Source organism: Pelodiscus sinensis, chromosome 2, assembly GCF_049634645.1.
Source record: "Pelodiscus sinensis isolate JC-2024 chromosome 2, ASM4963464v1, whole genome shotgun sequence".
Lineage (NCBI taxonomy): Eukaryota > Metazoa > Chordata > Testudines > Trionychidae > Pelodiscus > Pelodiscus sinensis.
The window spans coordinates 186662132-186682953 of record NC_134712.1 but is presented as its reverse complement, the minus strand read 5'-3'; the positions used below and the strand labels follow the sequence as shown (position 1 = coordinate 186682953).

At 47.0% G+C, this 20822-nt stretch overlaps 1 long non-coding RNA gene across 1 annotated transcript in view; it reads left to right on the top strand.

Moving 5' to 3' along the window:
* LOC142826821 (uncharacterized) overlaps positions 1 to 20506 on the top strand; it is a 37826-nt gene extending 17320 nt beyond the window's left edge. The window contains exons 2-3 of the long non-coding RNA XR_012901080.1: positions 5488 to 5546; positions 18884 to 20506. This is a non-coding gene — a long non-coding RNA (uncharacterized LOC142826821). The remainder of the gene's footprint in view (positions 1 to 5487; positions 5547 to 18883) is intronic.
* The last annotated feature ends 316 nt before the right edge of the window (positions 20507 to 20822 follow it).

The window sequence follows — 20822 nt, the reverse complement described above, 5'->3', positions numbered from 1 at the left end:
GGCCTAGTCCAAAGTTCACTGCCCCTGCACTAGGGGAAATACAGCCGCCCGGCCTAGTCCACAGCTCGCAGGCCCAGAGGCCTAGTCCAAAGTTCTTTATCCCAGCCCCCACTCGCCGGGGGTCAGGGAAGGAGGGGTAAGGGGGGCCCGGGCCCTCCCTCTCCACCGGCCCCCGACCCAGGGTCCTAGTAGTGGCGGGTGGTTCCCACCACTGGCTCGGCGGGGGCTCCTCCCCGCAACGCCCTGAGCCCTCAGGGGCTTTTACAGCTCCCTGCCCTGGGTCACTTCCTACCCCCTGCCCCCGGCCCGCCGCGGTCCCACCTGTCGGCGTTGGTCGGGTGGCTGTACTGGTACTTCCCCGGTCAGCATCGGAGTTGGCAGGGTCCGGTCCGGTCCGGCACTCGGGTCACGGGGGGTCGGTTGGCGGCTGCGGCGTTGGGGCCCAGCCCGGCTCAGGCTCGGCAGTGTCACGTTCAGCCCTCCTGGCGACTCCCTCTCTGGCAGTTGGATGCTAGCTCCAGTTTGGGCTGCAGTCTGCCACTTCTGAGCAGGCCTGCAGCCTTTTGTACCTGCGCTCCCCTTGGAGCATGCCCAGTAGGGCTGTGTGGGTGGGGCTCTCTCCGCCCCCGGCACCAGGTGGTTTCCCTGGTTTCCCTGGTTTCGGCATGCCCCGTCACAGGCATGTTTCAGTTAATGTTCTGCCTGTACTTTGAGCTTAATTAATTAGCATAAAGGATGGGTAAGAGTGACAGGCAGAACTGAACCTGGGACCGCTGGAGGTTCTACACACACACCATGAGCTAAGATCATAGACCACACTCATTCTTTCTCTGTAAGTGGTCTAAGTGCTACTACATGGGACGGTGAACCACAACCAGAAGGTGTGCGGGTTACAGATGCACTGTTCAAAACAGCACTTCCAGAGCTGCTAGTGAAGTGTGCTGGCTTTCAAAAAGATAAGCTCTTGGTTTAAATTTTATCATTCATAGAAAAGTCTCTATTTACTAAAAGTTAAAAGGGCTACAAACTCAATAAATTAAAAGAAAAATATCTTTCTCCTTTGTTTTATTTTACCAGCTATTGTCACAAATAACATCTAGGTTTCCTGTAACAATGTATATTACATATTTAATTATACTAAGTAAATCAAATTGTTTCCTCATTTTCAATTTATTTACTTTTTGCATTTGAAATCACTTTATTTATAGTGTCAATTTCACCTCTTCCTCCTGTATAGTAAGTTTCCCCTTTACATTATTTATGGATCTCTTCCATAGAAATGGAGGGCAATACATATGTAGGAAAATGTGTTTTTAATCTACATGACAAAAAGGTACAATGCTGGAACCTTTCAATTCATTTAAAAAATGTGACTACATTTAAAATCAATAGTGCCCTTTTCTGAATTTGCTAAAGGAAATCCAAGTGTATACACTGATTCTCAGCCATTTTTGCAATGCTAAATTTAGTATTATATAAAAGTGAAACCTAATTTAAACACACGTGACAGAAGATGAACTATATTTTACCAATGTAACTACTGAAAAAATAAAAAAGATAAAAGTATTATGTATTCTAGGCCACTGCAACCAAGAGGAGTATGTGGCATACATCTGCTGAAAACACCAAAAGGTGTGAGACAGTGCATAGGCATAGCATACAGCTTTTTTTACCTCTCTCTTTCACTTTTATGTTTTGCCCACCAATCTAATTTGTTAAAGATTAAGTGAATTTTAAAACAGCTTCACAAAATCAATGACATGTTTACAATTCCCAATCAATAAGAGTATTTAAGTATCAATAAAATACTAAATTATTTCAAGATAATTTCCTCCATTTACTTAGGGAATCCTGAGTTCAGGGTTTCTTATTCATGGGGGAGAGGTCAAGTAAATACTGTTTTAGGTGTTAGTCATGGTGATTTAAACTTTTATGGGGGAATCAATATATTCAAGCCTTTGGGCTAGACTATGGCATTTAGCCACAGCTCTGAGTAAAAGTATTTTCTGGATAAAGGGATTGCTGAGCAAATCTGGGAGGAGGTGAAAGATAGTTTACTTAGGCCATGTCTCCCCTTGCTGTGGCAGAGACCGATGTTCTGGTGTTCAATTTAGCAGGTCTAGTTGAGACCTGCTAAATCGAATGCTGAGGGTGGCTCTTGTTAGCGCCGATACTCCTTGAAGTGACAAGGAGTAAGGGAAGCTGTCAAGAGTATTTTCTCCCATTGGACTCCCACGGTGAAGACGGCACCAAGCTCAGTTTAAGGTAAGCTGACTCCAGCTATGTATGTTATGTAGCTAGAGTTGCATACCTTAACCCAACCTTCCAGGTCCAGTATAGACCTGGCTTTAGTGAACAGGGGATAGACAGAATCAGAAGACATGGATTCTGATTCCAGCCTGGTCACAGATTTTCTACGCGATCTTAGTTTTAATCGATCCTGTCCTTCAGTTTCCAATCTATAAAATGGGGGTAACACAAACCACACACACACTTCACAGAGATGTTGTGAGGATAACCCCAAACTGGCAAGTTTTATCGATAAAAACCCCTTTTTGGCAACAAAACCTGGAGAACGTTCACATTGCAACACGACAAAAGTTGCGAAAAACGCCCAGTTTCAGTATCAAAAAATTTCCACGTCCATGAGCGACTTTTGTCCTTTACTATTGACAGTCACGAAGTATGTGCTACTGAAGGCTTTTTATCAACTTTGTTCAACTCCAGGATGTTTCCAACAATGCCTGATTAGCCACTCTGGCCAGCACTTTGAACACTGCTGTGCTACAGCCAGGCAAACAGGTAAACAGAAATGTGCCCCTTCCCCCTGCAAGCCTTAGGAAGTTTAAAATCCATTTCCTGCTGGCTAGCTCCTTGTAGAATATTCCTTTTTTAGATTAATTGCACCCTCAATGGATACAGCAGCAGCAGCTCCTACCCTTCACCTGATGTGGAGATATATATTTTGCCTTTGCCCCTGGCCCTTGTATGGAGGGCCCAAGAGAAAAGATCCTTTATATCATCCTATCCATGGGCGGTCGGTGATGGTAGGGCTGGGAGAGCAGGCCCTTCTGCTGAGGTCCCATCCCCACATGGGAGCCAAGCTGCCTGCCCCCCACCCCCACCATGGGAAGATGGGGGGGAGAGTGGAGTGGAAGGCATGCAGCCCCAGCTTTCCTGGCCCTGGAGCACCAGAGAGGGAGGAGGGTGCACGGCCCCAACCTCCCCAGCCCCAGAGCACGGGGAGGGTAGGCATTCGGGAACAGCAACATTTCGCCCCAGTACGCCTATAGCAATGCCTTCTCCCACCTAGGATACCAGCCGCCCACGATCCTATTCCCTAACATAGGCATACACAAAGAACTCACAATTGTCATGTCTCTGTGTAGATTACTATGATCTATTATTTGTACTGCATTAACTCTTACAGGCCCCAACTTGAACTGAGGTGCTTAAAGCACTAGGTACTGTACAAATCCATAATCAGAGGCAATGTCATGCTGGCAAAGATCTAATCTCAGTTTTGGTCTAGGAACATCTGAGTCAAAATGGCCAAATTTGCCCATACCTCTATCACCGGTCAATTAGTTACAGAGGAATGCTTTTTTTGTAAAAAAAAAAAAAAGGTGCCGGTACTCCAGGGGAAAAGTTGTTGAGCTCTGACTGGAGGTGTCGGTACTGCATACCAGGCAGTACCATCACAAAAAAAGCACTGGGGAGGATAATAAATAGCTTTATTTATATATAGTAACCGGTACTAATTAATAGGGACCCCTCAACTTGATATCTAAACAAAAGTAATATGGTTATCAAAACACAAGTGGTAGTGGCATAAAGCCAGAACCCCAAAATACCAGTAACATTAGGGCAGGATAGGAAAGGAATTACTCTACCATACTCTCAATGACGGGAGATGAGGTAAGAGGATGCCACACAAAATGGAGATAGACATGAAGGGAAGGCTCAGGATGACTGGACACCAATGCCAGGCCCGTATGCAGGAATTTCTGTGGGGGGGGAGGTGGTTTTTTTGTAAATATAGACCGCAATGGTATGAATGCACTTCCTATGGTCCCCCAAGTAAGCGGGCAAATCAGCCCCAGCCTTCCCCTGGCCGGCCAGAACATGGGGGAGGGAGGCTTGAACAGCATGCTGCTCCTGCCTTCCCCTGGCCAGCAGGAGCATATTTACTTTGGGGGACCATGGGAGTGCTTTTGCACCCTTCGCACACCCCCTGCGTATGGGCCCGAACGTGGACCTTCAGTATAGACACCCAAGTAAGAAAATGATGTTTTTTCTTTCTTTTGGTCTTCTTTCTTGACTTGACATTGTGAATGAAGAATGATGGAATAAGATAAGTGACAGGTGAGTACAAATCTGCCTTGAAGGAATCAGTGGCTGCAGTCCATCCTATAACCCTGACCTAGACAGGATTCACACTACACCAGCAGCTGTCACAAGGGGCTGTGTCTACACTGGGCCACTTATTCCGGAAAATCAGCCGCTTTTCCGGAATAAGCTGCGAGCTGTCTACACTGGCCCTTGAATTTCCGGAAAAGCAACGATGCTCTACTGTACAAAATCAGCCGCTATTCCGGAAAAACTATTCTGCTCCCGCTCGGGTATAAGTCCTTATTCCGGAACTCTGTTCTGGAAAAGGGCCAGTGTAGACAGCCCAGTAGTCTTTTCCGGAAAAAAGCCCCGATCGTGAAAATGGCGATCGAGGCTCTTTTCCGGAAAAGCACGTCTACATTGGCCACAGACGCTTTCCCGGAAAAAGGGCTTTTCGGGAAAAGCAGCCTGCCAATGTAGACACTCCTTTTCTGGAAAAACTGAAAACAGAATATTATTCCGTTTTAAGCATTTCCGGAAATTCATGCCAGTGTAGACAGAGCCTAGGTGTGGTTACCTGGGTTGCTCCACCATGGAGAGATCACACTAGACACACTCTCTGGCTAAAGGTCTTTGATCTCACTATGTCTGAGATCACAGCCAGGCTCCTGCCTCTGATAGCCTAGCAAGCCAGCAGCCTTGACAGTTCCCAGCAGCCCAAATGGGTTGCAACCATGCTGCCACTTAAGCACCTCAGAGTGGCAAAATGCTCTGAGGGATGGGTGAATGCTACTTATATACCCTAGTTATCACTGGGCAGATTAAGGTCAGGTGATCCTCCCTTTTCCCACTCTTCTCAGGACTGTGTGCCAAAGAGACTAACATCATCTGAAAATTCAGTGGCGAACACAAAAGCAGTCATGTCTTCAACACATCCCTGAAGTGTTTTCAGTCTAAACTGATAGGAAAAAGGAGATGTCCTCATTATGTGGGGAAACTGAGGCACAGAAGGGCTCAACGACTTTCGCAAGATCACAGATGAAGTCTGTGTTGGACTAGGGAATTCAACCCAAATCTCCTGAATTCTGGGAGTTAGCCATAATACCATCTTTCCTTTTTCTATTATGTCACTAATGTTTCATTTTTCATTTTCAGCCCTTCCATCTACCTTTTACAAAAAGTCATCATGAAAGACCCTGGAGAAAGAGTGTAAGGTCAGTTTTGAAAACTCTGTTATGGTGGTTTGTGAGCCAACCACACACCATTATTGACTTCCTAATTATTTAATACACAAGGATAAGACACACGCTCCAGTTTAAACTTCAGGTCTCTGCCCTATACCTACTTTCCCTCTCTATATACTTTATATTTGAGAGCATTTGTTTATCTGTCTGAGTATGTCTACACTACCCCGCTAGTTCGAACTAGGAGGGTAATGTAGGCATACCGCACTTGCAAATGAAGCCTGGGATTTGAATTTCCCGGGCTTCATTTGCATAAGCGGGGAGCCGCCATTTTTAAAACCCCGCTGGTTCGAACCCCGTGCAGCGCAGCTACACGGGGCACGAACTAGGTAGTTCGAACTAGGCTTCCTAGTTCGAACTGCCGTTACTCCTCGTGGAACTAGTGGGGTAGTGTAGACATACCCTTAAAGACTAATGAAACATGTAGATGGTACCCCTCTGAAGCTCTTTGACCAATGTGATATGCACCTGGAATGGGACTGCTGCTCATAAAACCACACAGAAAAGAGACAGAATCACCAGGCAGGTGAAAAGGGCTAGCAGGGGTACTTCCTCCCCAGACTGAAAACTCCTCAGCCTCAAGTCTCCCACGCTCTGGCACCTTTTAGGGGAAGATTCCCCTCTCCAGTATCCCTGATTCCTATGGAACATTGATGGTCAGGGAGTGAGGGGAAAGTGCACAGTTTGCTGCATTCCTCACTCTGGCTGGGCTGCGCAAAAGGCAGACGAACCTGGACCAGCCCCAGCTGGGGGACATAAACACTGTCCCTGGCTGTGCCTGCTGGAGCCCCAGTCCTGGAGAGGTGCTTCTCACTCACTTGACCCCCAAGCTGCTGCAGGGAGAGAGGGCTATAGTAGTGCTCTCTGCCCAGGCAGCCTGCATACTGAATCCCTCATTTCCAGCCCTGCTGCAGAGCAATAATTCAAATGAAGCATGTACATTTTCATTTTATTTTCCAAAACAAAAAATGAATAGAGCTAAGGACCCAAGCAACACTGGATAAATCTTCTAGTAGCTTATATTTTCATGTAAAAAAAAAGTGGTCATCTCTACCTGTCATAGAAACCACAGTAAATGAGGGCAGCATATTCCCTTCTCTAACTCATACGTGCATCTAAGATGTCTACAAGGTTAATGCATGGAGATGATATGGGCAGAGCCATCCTTAGGTACATGCAGCTGCGTAGGGTACCACTAAATTTGGGTCACCATGCTGATGCTTCAAATATCCTGATCACCATGCTGATGCCTCAAACTCTATGTATGTTTAGGGACTGGACATTAAGCAGCCATGGGCAGCACCAGCAGCCCCATTCCTCGGCCCCCCCAGAATTGTGCCCAACCGCTGTCACTGCTTACCGGCTGATTCCCCTTCTGGCCAGCTATGCGACCAACCCTTGCTGGACCACAATCCGACAGGACCATCTTTATGGTGTTGCAACAACTCCCCTATTTGCCCAAGGACCCTGCCCCTGCTCTGCTCCTTTCCTTTCCCCCCATTCCATCCCTCCCCCAAGCTCCACCTCCTCCTTCCTCTAAGTAGGATGCTGCTGTGGGAGTCAGCGAAGCAGAATGGGTGGGGCCATGTCACTGTTTCCCGCTGGTGAGTGTCCCCTGCTAATGCTCCAGGCTGCCCGGGGCCCCACAATTTCTCATCCCTCTGATGCATGGGGCCAACCAAAGTGCAGAGCCCAGCCAGAGGTGGCTGCCTAGACAGCTCCACTTGTGTCACAAGCACCCCTGCCTATTCCTTTGCTAGCCTCTCTGACCTGCTCTTGACCGCACCACAGCCCCCCTCTGCCCCACAGCCCTGAGATTAGTCACCCTTGCAAGCAGGGGGGAATCTTTACAGGTGTTCATGCTGTGTAGGGCACCACAGATGGTAAGGATGGCCCTGGAGATGAAGAAAAAAAATCCCTGGAATTTTACATGACCATTCCAAATAGGTTGTTTTATTCACTGATGGACCCCAAATGTTCCTAGATGTGTTTTCAATTGTTAATTTCCTGTTTTATCTATTGACTTAGATGATGATTTATAGTGTATAGTGCCATGAAGTGCCTTCCCCACATACATACAAGATGGGAAGCGACTGTCTAGGAAGGAGCATGGCGGAAAGGGATCTAGGGGTCATAGTGGACCACAAGTTGAATATGAGCCAACAGTGTGATGCTGTTGCAAAAAAAGCAAATATGATTCTAGGTTGTATCAACAGGTGTGTTGTAAGCAAAACTCGTGAAGTCATTCTGCCGCTCTACTCTGCACTAGTTAGGCCTCAGCTGGAGTACTGTGTCCAGTTCTGGGCGCCACATTTCAAGAAAGATGTGGAGAAATTGGAAAGGGTACAGAGAAGAGCGACAAGAATGATTAAAGGTTTAGAGAACATGACCTATGAAGCCAGGCTTCATGAACTGGGCTTGTTTAGTTTGGAAAAAAGAAGATTAAGGGGGGACATGATAGCGGTTTTCAAATATCTAAAAGGGTGTCACAAGGAGGAAGGAGAAAATTTGTTCCTCTTGGTTTCTGAGGACAGGACAAGGAGTAATGGGCTTAAAGTGCAGCAGGGGAGGTTTAGATTGGACATTAGGAAAAAATTCCTAACTGTCAGGGTGGTCAAATATTGGAATAAATTGCCAAGGGAGGTGGTGGAATCTCCCTCTCTGGAGATATTTAAGAACAGGTTAGATAGACATCTGTCAGGGATGGTGTAGACGGAGCTTGATCCTGCCTTGAGGGCGGGGGGCTGGACTCGATGACCTCTCGAGGTCCCTTCCAGTCCTATTATTCTATGATTCTATGATTCTATGATTCTATAACTTACAATCTAAGGACCTCGTTGTATAACCATCCTCATGCTGTTAAGTACTGACTTACACAAATAATCTCATTGCTGCTTAGGAGGCTGCTATAAATCAAAGTGCTGGGCAATCTGAGCAAGGCCTGGAAAACATACCCTGAATAAGATATATTCATCAATATGGGGGTGTTCACACCTGGAGTTATTCAGGAACAGCTGTTCTTTCAGATTCAATGTGTGAACATTTATTTCAAAGTAAGAATACCTTGATCCTGTTCAGCTTGAACTGTTTTCAAAGCCCCAATACTCCTGCCAGAAGTAAACGAAACACTAAGGAGTAGAATGTGGTTTTTTTTTAACATTTCCTTTAAGGTTTCAGTGAGATACTATGACTGAACTACTGTATTTCATAAATGTTATACACATAGTATATTTACAATGCTCAGCTGTGACAGTGCCAGTAGAGAATACCAGAGTGGAGATCAGCTGTGGCTTGCTATCTCAGAGAAGTGAATCCAAAGGAGCATAAAACAGCAAAGGGAGAGCCTATTTCAGATGTGTACTTTTCACATAATCGAATTCAGAGGGCAGTAATCTTAACCATAGAGGATTGTTTTGTACTATGGTGGTACCAAGCAGCCCCAGTTATAAGTGAGGATTTCATTGTGCTATGTGCTGTACAAACACAGAACAGTAAGATGGCCCCATCCCAAAGGCTGTGTCTACACTGGCATGAATTTCCGGAACTGCTTAAAACGGAATACTATTCCGTTTTCAGTTTTTCCGGAAAAGGACCGTCTACATTGGCAGGCTGCTTTTCCGGAAAAGCTCTTTTTTCAGAAAAGCGTCTGTGCCCAATGTAGACGCGCTCTTCCAGAAAAGGGCCCCGATCGCCATTTTTGCGATCGGGGCTTTTTTCCAGAAAAGACTACTGGGCTGTCTACACTGGCCCTTTTCTGGAACAGTGTTCCGGAATAAGGATTTATGCCCAAGCGGGAGCAGAATAGTTTTTCCGGAATAGCGGCTGATTTTGTACAGTAGAGCGTCGTTGCTTTTCTGGAAATTCAAGGGCCAGTGTAGACAGCTCGCAGGTTATTCCGGAAAAGCGGCTGATTTTCCAGAATAAGTGGCCCAGTGTAGACACAGCCAAAGAGTTTAAGATCCAAACATGTTTTTAAAGCCTTTCTAAATATAAAGAAGCTTGTTCTAGACAACAAAGTATTTAGAGTGGTTATCAAACTGTGGGGTTGGAGACCCAAAGTGAGTCATGACCCCATGGGGCTGCCAGGGCAGGCATTAGACTTGATGGGGCTGAGGCTGCAGTTTGAAGGTTTTAGCCCTGAGCAGTAGGATTCAAGTTACAGGCTCCATGTCTGGGGCTGACGTCCTTGGGCTTCAGCTTTGGCTGGCCTGCTGGGGGTAGCAGGACTTGGGCTTTGGCCACCTTGCCCGGGGTGGTGGAGTTTTGACATCAGGCTTTTGATCCTATCCTGGGGTCATGTAGCAGTTTTTGTAAATCAGAAGGGGATTGTGGTGCAGTAGCTGCTGAGCTGGCAGCAGTATGGCCAGTGGTAATCAGGGAGCCCTGCCCTGGGGATCCCCAGCTGGGTCAGCAGCAGCAGGGCCGGAGGTGGCTGGGAAGCCCCAGAGTCAGGGAATCCCAGTGTTGGCTGGGTAGCTCCAGGGCTCCCCAGCTGAGCTGGCAGCAATGGGGTCGGAAGTGACCGTGGATCACCTGGAGTTGGGGCTCCCTGACTGGGCCAGCAGCAAGGAGAGGTAGCAGACTGGGATGCTGGTGGCAGGGGACCTCTCTGGTCTAGCAAAATCCCCCATTCAGGACTAGTCAGGTCCCGAGGGTGTGAGACCAATAATTTCTCTGATTTTGGTGTATCTCTGCAGCTACATTCTGTTTTTTATACAAAATTACCCTTCTCTTTAGTATCTGATTCACTACAAAAACGTTACTTTGGTTGAATGACTAATTTCTGAGGTGCTGATTCTACAAAGATATATGCATGTGAATCTTTACTTTGATATGGCTATGCCCATGGGTGTACATTACTCACATACATAAGTCTGCAGGATCAAAGCCCTAGTGCTGGTGTTGATTCCGCTAATACCTGTCTGGCTGTATTCACAAAAAGTAGATGGCAGAGACTGTTTATTACAAGACTTGCATTCTGAGGGGATAATTAAAGGGACATAAACAATTTAAAAATTACCTTCTAGCTGATTATTTTACCAGTTAATACTACTGTAACCAGTAACTGTTAAGAGAAAATAGATATTTTCCATAATCTTTCTGTGTATATTTTGCATATAGTCACTTAGGTCCAGATCCTGCAAACACTTTCATAGGTAAAATTTAGAGCTATCAATTAATTGTAGTTAATGCATGCGATTAAAAATAATTAATAAAATATTTTGTCCTGATTAAAAAATTAATCATGATTAATCATAGTTTTAATAAAAAACAACAGATAGTCTGGTAGCACTTTATAGACTAACAAAACATGTAGATGGTATCATGAGCTTTCGTGGCCACAGCCCACTTCTTCAGATGACTGGAGTTATGAGTAGGGGAATAAATAGAAGGGAAAGGGGGAAGAGAATGATGCTCTGTCTAGCACTGTTAAACAATAGAATACTAATTTACATGTATTAAATATTTTGGATGCTTTCTACAGTTTCAAATATATTGTGTACAGTGCTTACTTTGTATTTTTATTACAAATATTTGTAAAAAGGATAAATAAAAGAAATAGTGTTTTTTCAATTCACCTCATACAAGCACGATAGTGCAATCTCTTCATCGTGAAGGCTCAATTTAAAATGTAGATTTTTTTGTTACCTAACTGCACCCAAGAAGAAAACAGTGCAAAACTTTAGTCTACTCAGTCATACTTCTTGTTCAGCCAGTTGCTAAGACAAACAAGTTTGCTTACATTTACAGGATATAATGCTGCTCATGTCTTATTTAGAATGTCACCAGAAAGTGAGAACAAGAGTTTGCATGGCTTTTTGTAGCCAGCATTGCAAGGTATTTATGAGCCAGATGTGCTAAACATTCATATACCACTTCATGCCTTGGCTGTCACCGCATAGGACATGCGTCCTTGCTCATGACTATCGTTAAAAAAATAATTTGCTAATTAAATTTGTGACCAAATTCCTTGGAGGGCTTGTAAGAGCACCACAGGTAGGTAAGCACACTGGGGCAATTGTCCTACCTGAAACTACTGATAGCTTATCTTGTAGTTGACTGGGTCCCTAAATACAAAGACTGGAAAACTCAGGAGACTGGCAAAGGGAAACTTTTCACTTCTAGATTGATAGATTAAAGTCACCAGCAACTGGTGTCCCCAGCAGTCAAATCAGTTAATGGTCTGAGGCCAGACTTTGGTGGATGGGCATCCACTTCATACAACCTCCTCTCCCCGCCACCAATCCATAGAAACCAGCATTCTTTGGCAACTTTGTAAACACAATCCAGCAAAAATATCAATGATGGGACCCTAACCATAAAGAAACTAGCTATGTGCTGCCAATAGGTGTCAACAAGGCAGTTGTATAAAGGGCCAGACCGAGCCATTCCGGTGCCCCAGGCAGACAGTTTAATTGCGCTCTGGGTTGGGGGAGGGCGCATGCGCAGCCCCCCCCCATGCTAGCACGTGGGGGAGAATGCATGCGCGGCCCTGTGCCCCGCCTGGCGTGTGTGGGAGGGCGCGCGGAGCTGGCAGCGTCAGGATGCACGTGCCCGGCCCAGCCCAGCCTGGCTACTGCCAGTGACGCACAGCCTGGGGCGGGCCAAGCCTGGCTGTGCAGGGCCCCGTGGGGAAGGTCACTGCTGGCTGGCACTGCAGTGTTAATGTGGCCCCCGCCCCGGGCAGCCGCTGTAGGGTGGCCGCTGGGAGCTGCTGCAGCCTGCGATCTGCACGCCCCTTACAGCTGCCATCAGGCACCCCCCATAGGTTGGCGCCCCGGGCAGCTGTCCGGCTATTCCATGCCTTAATCTGGCCCTGGTTGTATACTTGAGGAGTGAGGATAACCAACACTCTGGCTGTGTCTACATTGGCACCCCTTTCCGGAAAAGGGATGCTAATGTAGACTTTGGAATAGGCAAATCCGCGGGGGATTTAAGTATCCCCCGCGGCATTTGCATTAACATGGCTGCCGCTTTTTTCTGGCTTGGGGAAAAGCCGGAGAAAAGCGCCAGTCTAGACGTTATTCTCCGGAAAATAAAGCCTTTTCCGGAAAATAAAGCCTTTTCCGGAGGATTTCTTATTCCTACTTGAAAGGAATAAGAAATCCTCCGGAAAAGGCTTTATTTTCCGGAGAATAACGTCTAGACTGGCGCTTTTCTCCGGCTTTTCCCCAAGCCGGAAAAAAGCGGCAGCCATGTGAATGCAAATACCGCGGGGGATATTTAAATCCCCCGCGGATTTGCCTATTCCAAAGTGCTACATTAGCATCCCTTTTCTGAAAGGGGTGCCAATGTAGACACAGCCTCAGTGTTTAACATTCAACAGATTGTCATGTTTAATGTCAGCTGTATGTGTCTAACCTTAGAGTAACATGGTGGTACGCATCATGATTCCTTTCTACACATCAGGTGACTCTTTAGGTGGTGAGCTAATTGGACGTAATTTCCTGGTGCAGAAAAACCCATCATGTACATTTGAACTGGTAATGAAAACTATTCAAATGCAAGTGTTGACAAGGCCAAAAAGCCATTGTAAACTCTGACCAAATTTTGTCATGTAAATCTGCTTTAAAATGCTGCCTAGATACTACAATGGTGGACACATTAGAAATGTACAACCAGACAGGCAGGCAAGATGAACAGGGCATATAAAACAGGCAAGGCTGATAACATCTGTCTTTCTACCTATCTGTCTACCTTATTTAAAGCCATCTGATCAAATCAATGCACTTAATCCAGGTATTTATAACACACTCAGCACTGTGGCATCTGAGTGCAATTCAAGGAGTTCAAAAACTACATGAATGTAAGCTAAGTATAGCATTTTCCTTAGTGAAGAAAGGTGTCATCCACATCTTAAAAATAAGCATCACTGGGTTTGGCCAAACTCTCAGAGAGACACAATGTGCTGCCATGCAGCAGCCTAAATGAAGGCCCAGAGCGCCTCATATCTGTAATACACTGGCATTGCTGCAAAAACATGCTTGGCCCCTGAGGGGGAAGGGTGCTCTCTGGAATACTTACTGGTTCATGCTTAAATCATCATGTAGAGCGAAGGAGTCTGTCTGTCAGTCTCTCTCTTTTTAAACACTTTGGCAATGCTTGCATAGCTTGTCATGATAATAAAGTCTCACTGAACTGAACTGAAATTGCACTAATCAGATATGGAGGAAGAAGTTAACCTTGTCTGTAATGTATCAGAGGGGTAGCCGTGTTAGTCTGAATCTGTAAAAGCGGCGAGGAGTCCTGTGGCACCTTATAGATTAACCGAAGTGTTGGAGCATAAGCTTTTGTGGGCAAAGACCCACTTCGTCAGGAGATGTCATCAGACCCATGCATGTCAGATGCATGTCATCAGACACTTTGGTTAGTCTATAAGGTGCCACAGGACTCCTCGCCGCTCTTGTCTGTAAAAATGAGTCTTCGAAGGGAGAGGAAGACAAGGAAAAACGAGTGATGCTTTCCACCAAAAAGAACATCTCACAAAGATCAGTGTGAAAATGTAAACTAAAGCATCTCACAGAGTTATAGTTCTGCTTCTAATTAATGGACCACTGGAAATCAAAACCTGAAGAAAACAAACAGATCTAGTGAAAGAGAGAAAAGAAAGGTGAAAAGAGAAAGGACAACCCACATATTAGATCAGCGAAGGACCAACATTAAAGACCATTTGCTTGGTGATTTCAGTATTTGACTAGTTGAAAACATGAACCCTCATTCCTTTGTGATGTCCTTTCAAATGACTAGGGACATGTCAGGATTTGCAGCTGCACTAGTTAAACATGTGAGGTGGATGCTTCTGCCATGGCAATCAACAATGAAATGGCAGCTTTTGCATTTAAACCATCTTAATTAAGTGATAGAACTTACTCCCTTTGAGGTGAATGGGGAAAGCTTATACATCTTGTAATGCTATTGTTTCAGCCTGTCTGGCTCCAGACTCAAAACAACAGTTCATGGATTTGCATGAGGAAGGTTATCTTCAAAGCCAGATGGACTAGAGATGGAACTCTTGGGTTTGCATGGAGTGTGAAATTTAAATTCTGGAAATGTACTAAAATCTGGAGAAAAAAAATCTGGGGTTTGGAGGAGTAAAAGACCCTACCTAAACCATCAACATACATAAATCAGCATTTATTCTATTAATAAATTACTTGAAGCCTGAATCTTTTTAGATTCAGAGTGAGTGAACAGCTCAACTTAATGACTCTCTCAATTGTTTGTTTTCTACAGAACCAAAAGCTTTTTTTCCTCTGAACAATGGCATTTCTAGCCATTATCACTGTGATTAATTAGTTAACAGCTGTATAGCACTTTGAAGATGGAGAGGCTATGGAAGAGCTATGCATTATTATTGTGAATTTAACATTCCCAAAATTCTGCTTCCTTGTTAAGCCAATCTTTCAAAGATGTGCCCCAAACAAACAACTGAAGACATGAAGTAGATCACTTAATTCCATCAAAGAAATATTAACTTCAAAGCAAAGTTAGGACCATTTAAATGCAAGTAAGGTTCTCCATGAAATAAGACAATTAGCAGGAGACAGTGGTGTATTCACACCCCAGGGGTCAGTGGCATATATACAGATCAGTCAATGCATTACATTAGTATGTGCTACATCTGGAAAATTGGAATCCATGAGTCTCCACCTGTACATTCCCCACACAATGAAAGCTGCAGTGTAATGAAGGTATCTCTTTTCACCACTGTATCATCCTCTAACTCGACTCTGAAAAGGATTATACAACTGTGTTATAAATGCCTGGCCCTGTTCACACTAAAGGTTTGGGCACTGCTATCCTTAGTGGAACTGCAACAGAGTTGGATTATGGTGGATCCTACTTTCTTGTGGTCAAAACCAAGGTCTCAGCTCAAAGGTGATCCTTTTTAAACATTTGAGCAAACCTATCGGCCACTTCAATGCCCCCTGAAATCAATGGGAAATTTGGGACCTATATTTAGCCATTTTTGAGTTGTGGGAGGAAGACAACAACACTTATTTATGTGTTATTTATGTATAATTTGTACTACAATAACTCAAATATAAAATATTGTGGGGGAAGAAGGGTTGAGTCCTTAATGAGCAATAGTTGCTGCTGTGCTAAGTTTGATAAATATTGGTTTTACAATTTTAAAGTCAGAAATATTTCAAGTTACGTTCCTGGGCAGTGCATAAGTGTTAGGATGCCTGAAACTGCACAAAATAATAAAATAGCCCTAGTACAGTTATGCATTTTATGTATACCACTGCGTTTACAAAACAAAAAACACTTGTTTAAATTAATGGCTTATATAGCCAAAGAAAACTTCTGATTGCCAGCTACTGCTCAAGCATTGTCCTCAACTGTGCTGTTTTATTGGGAGGGCTAAAGGAGCTACTGTAGAAGACTCTGCTTGCTTTGTTTAAGGAAGGGAACAGTTCATTTACTGGATGACATTTTCCTTCACAAGTTGCTCCAGATTAAAGCTACCATGTTCACTTTCACTAACCCCGCCTAATGCACAGTCTCACAGACATTAACTGGGTTGTGCGCAAGCATAAGATTACGTTTTTGACATTAAGTAAACAGAGAAAAGGAGCCTCTCTGTCACTCCATCATTTTAATTTGCTTTCCGTTATCATTCTTTTTGCAAAAACCAGTATGTTTGAGTTGCTTCATTCTGACACATAAAAAAATAAATAATTATACCTACTTCTTCTCGCATGTATACATAGATCCCTGCAAATCTGTGGCTATCCAATTTATATCTGCAAACATTCATAGACCATGTTTGTGGATCATGGACTGATGCAGATACAAATTTTATATCCATGAAGGGCTCTACTTACACAGGTTTTATGCTGATGTATCTGAATTATGCCTGATTTACAACAGTGCAAGTGAGAGAAGAATTAGGCTCATTGTTTCTATGAGTCCTGTTTATATTTGTCCTGTTTATTTAACAGGACAAATAAAGAGAAAGAAGAATAAAAAGGCAGTTTTGTACGCTTAATATTGCTTTACACTAGCTGCTGACAAATATTTAACAGAAGTGATGTTTTCAAAGATTTCCTTCATGCACTGCTTCACCATGACATAGTTAATGAGCAGAGATGAGGCTAACTCAAGGCTGATAGAAGAGGATCTTAGTAAGAAAAAGCCTGATTGCCTACTCATGGGAAAACCTGCAGGAGGTAGCTAAAGGAGGAAATCTAAGCAAGGTGCTCCTTGAGGAATTTTCTTTGATCATTCAGCAAGGGGGGCTGATTTGTCTGCTGTGGAGCAGGCTGGGGGCCTGCACACCAATCTGTGCATCTTGGGGAAGGGGCATGTTTGCTAGAGATGATTGTGCCTCTGGGCACCCACAGTTCTCCTCTGCTGCCTGACAGTGCCATTCTACTGGAATGTTCTTATACCTGAAGAAGTGGGTTGTACCCGCAAAAGCTCATGATACCATCTACGTGTTTTGTTAGTCTTTAAGGTGCTGCTAGAGTATTTGTTGTTTTTTACGTTTTTCCAGCTTTTGCAATAGCAGCTGTCCCAGGAGTCCCTTCTTCAAGAGGGGTAACCACAAGAAAAGGAAAGGCAGCCCAGCCCAGAGGTGTATTACATCTCAGCTACAAGCAGGGCTGGATTAAGGATTCAGCTAGCCGGGGAGCTGCCCAGGGCGCCAACCTATGGGGGGCGCCTGATGGCAGCTGTAAGGGGCGTGCAGCTCCCCTTATAGTTGCCATCAGGCGTCGCGTGGCCCGCTCCCGAATTGCAGGCTGCAGCAGCTCCCAGCAGCCACTTTGCAGTGGCCGCCTGAGGCAGGGGCCGTGTTAACCCCCGCAGCACTGGCTAGCAGCACCCTTCCCCCCGCGGCCACAGGGCCCTGCACAGCCAGACTTGGCCTGCCCCGGGCAGCCCTGGGCTGCGCACCAGTGGTGGTAACCAGGCCGGGCCGGGCCAGGAATGTGCGTCCTGCTGCCGCCAGCTCCATACGCCCCCCCTACACGCCATGCGGGGGCGGGGCCGCACACGCGCCCTCTCCCAACCCAGGGCGCAATTAAACTGTCTGCCCAGGGTGCCAGAATGGCTCAGTCTGGCCCTGGTCTGATGGTAGCTGTAAGGTGCACACGGCATCCCTTACAGCTGCCATCAGGCGCCGCGTGCCCGGCTCCCGCAGTGCCGGCCCCGCAGCGCTGGCCAGCAGCACCCTTCTCCCCAGGGCCATGGGGCCCTGCATGGCCCAGCACGCGTGCCAGCAGCACTGGCCGGGCCGGGCTGAGCAGCGCATGCACCGTCGGCCCCGGGGTGGGCCTCAGACTGCGCGCCAGCAACTGTGGCCAGCACACGCCTACGCCGTGCATCCAGGGGCAGTGCCGCGTGCCCGGGCCCAGGGTGCCAAAAGGGCTCGGGCCAGCCCTGGGTGGGACCGACTCGTCATGGAGTGGTGGGACGACCAGGCTTGGCTCTGAAACTTCTGTATGCGGAAGTCCACCTCCCAGGAGCTATGTACCTAGCTCGCCCCCACCCTGCAATGACATGACACCCACCTGCGCCCTGCCATCCCCCTGGAGAAGTGGGTGGCTATTGCCCTCTGGAAGCTGGCCACCCCTGACAGCTACAGTTTGCTGGGCCACCAGTTTGGCACGGGGAGATCTACTGTTGGCACTGTATTGATGGAGATAAGTCCCTCTGGGTATGTCTACACTACCACCCTAGTTCGAACTAGGGTGGAAATGTAGGCAACCGGAGTTGCAAATGAAGCCCGGGATTTGAATTTCCCGGGCTTCATTTGCATAAAGCCGGGCGCCGCCATTTTTAAATGTCCACTAGTGCGGACTCCGTGCCGCGCGGCTACACTAAGTAATTTCATGAGGAGTAACGGTAGTTCGGAATAGGAAGCCTAGTCCAAACTACCTAGTCCGTGTCGCGTGTAGCCGTGCGGCACGGAGTCCACACTAGCGGACATTTAAAAATGGCGGCGCCCGGCTTTATGCAAATGAAGCCCGGGAAATTCAAATCCCGGGCTTCATTTGCAACTCCGGTTGCCTACATTAACCATCCTAGTTCGAACTAGGGTGGTAATGTAGACATACCCTCTGAGGGGACAGTCCACGTGGGATAGGGGGACTATAACAGGAAAGGGTGGAGGGGGGCAATGGAGTGGGAGTGGGGGGAGGGCTCCTAGCCTCACCTTGCCCTACTGCTGGGAGCAGCCGCCGGGGGAGAAGGGTCCTGGGGTCTTTGGGGAGGAAGGTAGAGGGGGCACCTCCAAAGGACTTGGGCAACCCCTCTAACTTCCTATTCTGTGTGTTTGTATGTGTCTATTTCTGCAGGTGGTGAGGGCCATCAACTTGGAGCTGCTGAACAGGATTGTCTGCCTCGGAGATCTAGACACCATCATTGCTGGCTTTGCTGGTCTGGGATTCCCGAACTGTGGAGGAGCACTTGATGGAACTCACATCCCAATCCATGCACCGCTCCATCAAGCAGCCCGGTATATCAACAGAAAAGGGTACTTCTCCATGGTGCTGCAGGCCCTGGTTGACCACTGTGGACTATTCACTGACATTTGTGTGGGGTGGTCAGGCCGGGCACATGATGCTTGGATCTTCCGAAATTCCTACCTTTACCGCAGGCTGGAACATTCTTCCCACAGCGAAATTTTGCTATTGGGGACGTGGAGATACCAATCTACATTGTGGCCGATGTTGCGTACCCCCTCATGCCCTGGCTCATGAAGCCATACACTGGGCATCTGAACACGAGCTGGGAACAATTTAACGTGCACCTGACACAGGCGCGCTTGCAGGTGGAATGTGCCTTTGGTCGGCTGAAGGAAAGGTTTAGATGTCTGCTCAGTCGCCTCGACATGGGGGAATGCAATATCCCCGAGGTGGTGGCTGCGTGTTGCATGCTCCACAACCTGGTGGAGAGCAAAGGGGAGGCCTTACTCTCAGGGTGGGGGATCCGGGCTGATGTGGAGAGGAGGCGGTTTGAGTAGCCCGGACAGCTACCATCTGCCAAGCCCATCAGATGAGGGTCCGCATCCGGGAGGCTCTGTGTGAGAGATTCTCAGCAGGAGCCCAATGACTTTCCCCAGGGTCTCCCCAATGGGGCCTGTTGGCCTGGGCTCCCCACCCCAAAACCTTTCCTCCCACAACCCATCCCTGCACCAGTCTCCAGACAGTGAACACACACATACTAGGTTTAATATAAAAAACGTTATGTTTATTAACAAACTATGTGAAAATAAATAACTTTTTGTAACAAAATAAAACTGTGTGCAAAATGTTTTCAAAAATAAACTTTCTTGTGCAACTAGCAAAGTCTTTTTAAAACTGGGGAGGAATGGCAGGGGGTGAAGGGTGGCAGGGGCTGAGGGGAAAGAAGGAGAGGCAGAGGGGACTGGAGCAGGTTGAGTGGGAGGAGCGGCAATGGGGACAGGACCTGGGATAGCCAGGGCCTCTCAGATACTCCCACACATTGCCATCCACTGCGGGAGGAAATCTTCCAGCAATTGGTTATGCCACTGAGCCTCTTCCCGTGCCCTTTCTGCCATGGTCTCCTCCATGCTTTCAAGGGCTCTACATGCTTCCACATGAGGTCACTGTAGACCCGTCATTGCCTGCGGCTTCCATGGGACTGGATGGGTGGTGGCACGGGTGTCATACTGCACTCTGATCCAGCAGGTCCGGCTGTGGAGAAGAGGGAGAAGTGATCAGTTTTATGAATGCACACACTGTCCCTGCTTGTGATCAGTGAGTAAGTCCTTAGAGCAAGGGATGGGAATGTTCTCACTGCAAGCCCACGTCTGGCCTGTCCAACAGCCCTGGTCTCACAGGGGCCCCAAGGTGGCTAGGCCAACGTCCCCCCTCCCCACCATAGCCATACAGCCCAGGGAAGTGTGAAGCCACAGTGGGTCACAAGACATAGGACAGGAGCCTGGAGCAGCTTGGGTCTCCCAGGGCCCCCACCCACACACCCACCGCCTGCCCGTGGCAGCACTGTCTGTGGGACTAATTGTTGTGTTGCTTGTGCATACATGCCCAAGTGCTAGATATGACACTTGCAGTGGTCTGGGTGGTGTCGTGCATGGGTCCTTGTGACCAGTCTGCTTCCCGCAGTTCCTGGCAGGAGGGAGGACAGCCCTCCCTGGAGTCAGACATGTGTGGGGCCCTTCCTGAGCTGTGAGCAGCTGCCCATCTGCCCAAGGAATGAACATGCTTGCACATGCACAGAGGGATGCAAGCTGTCCAGGAAGAGCATGACATG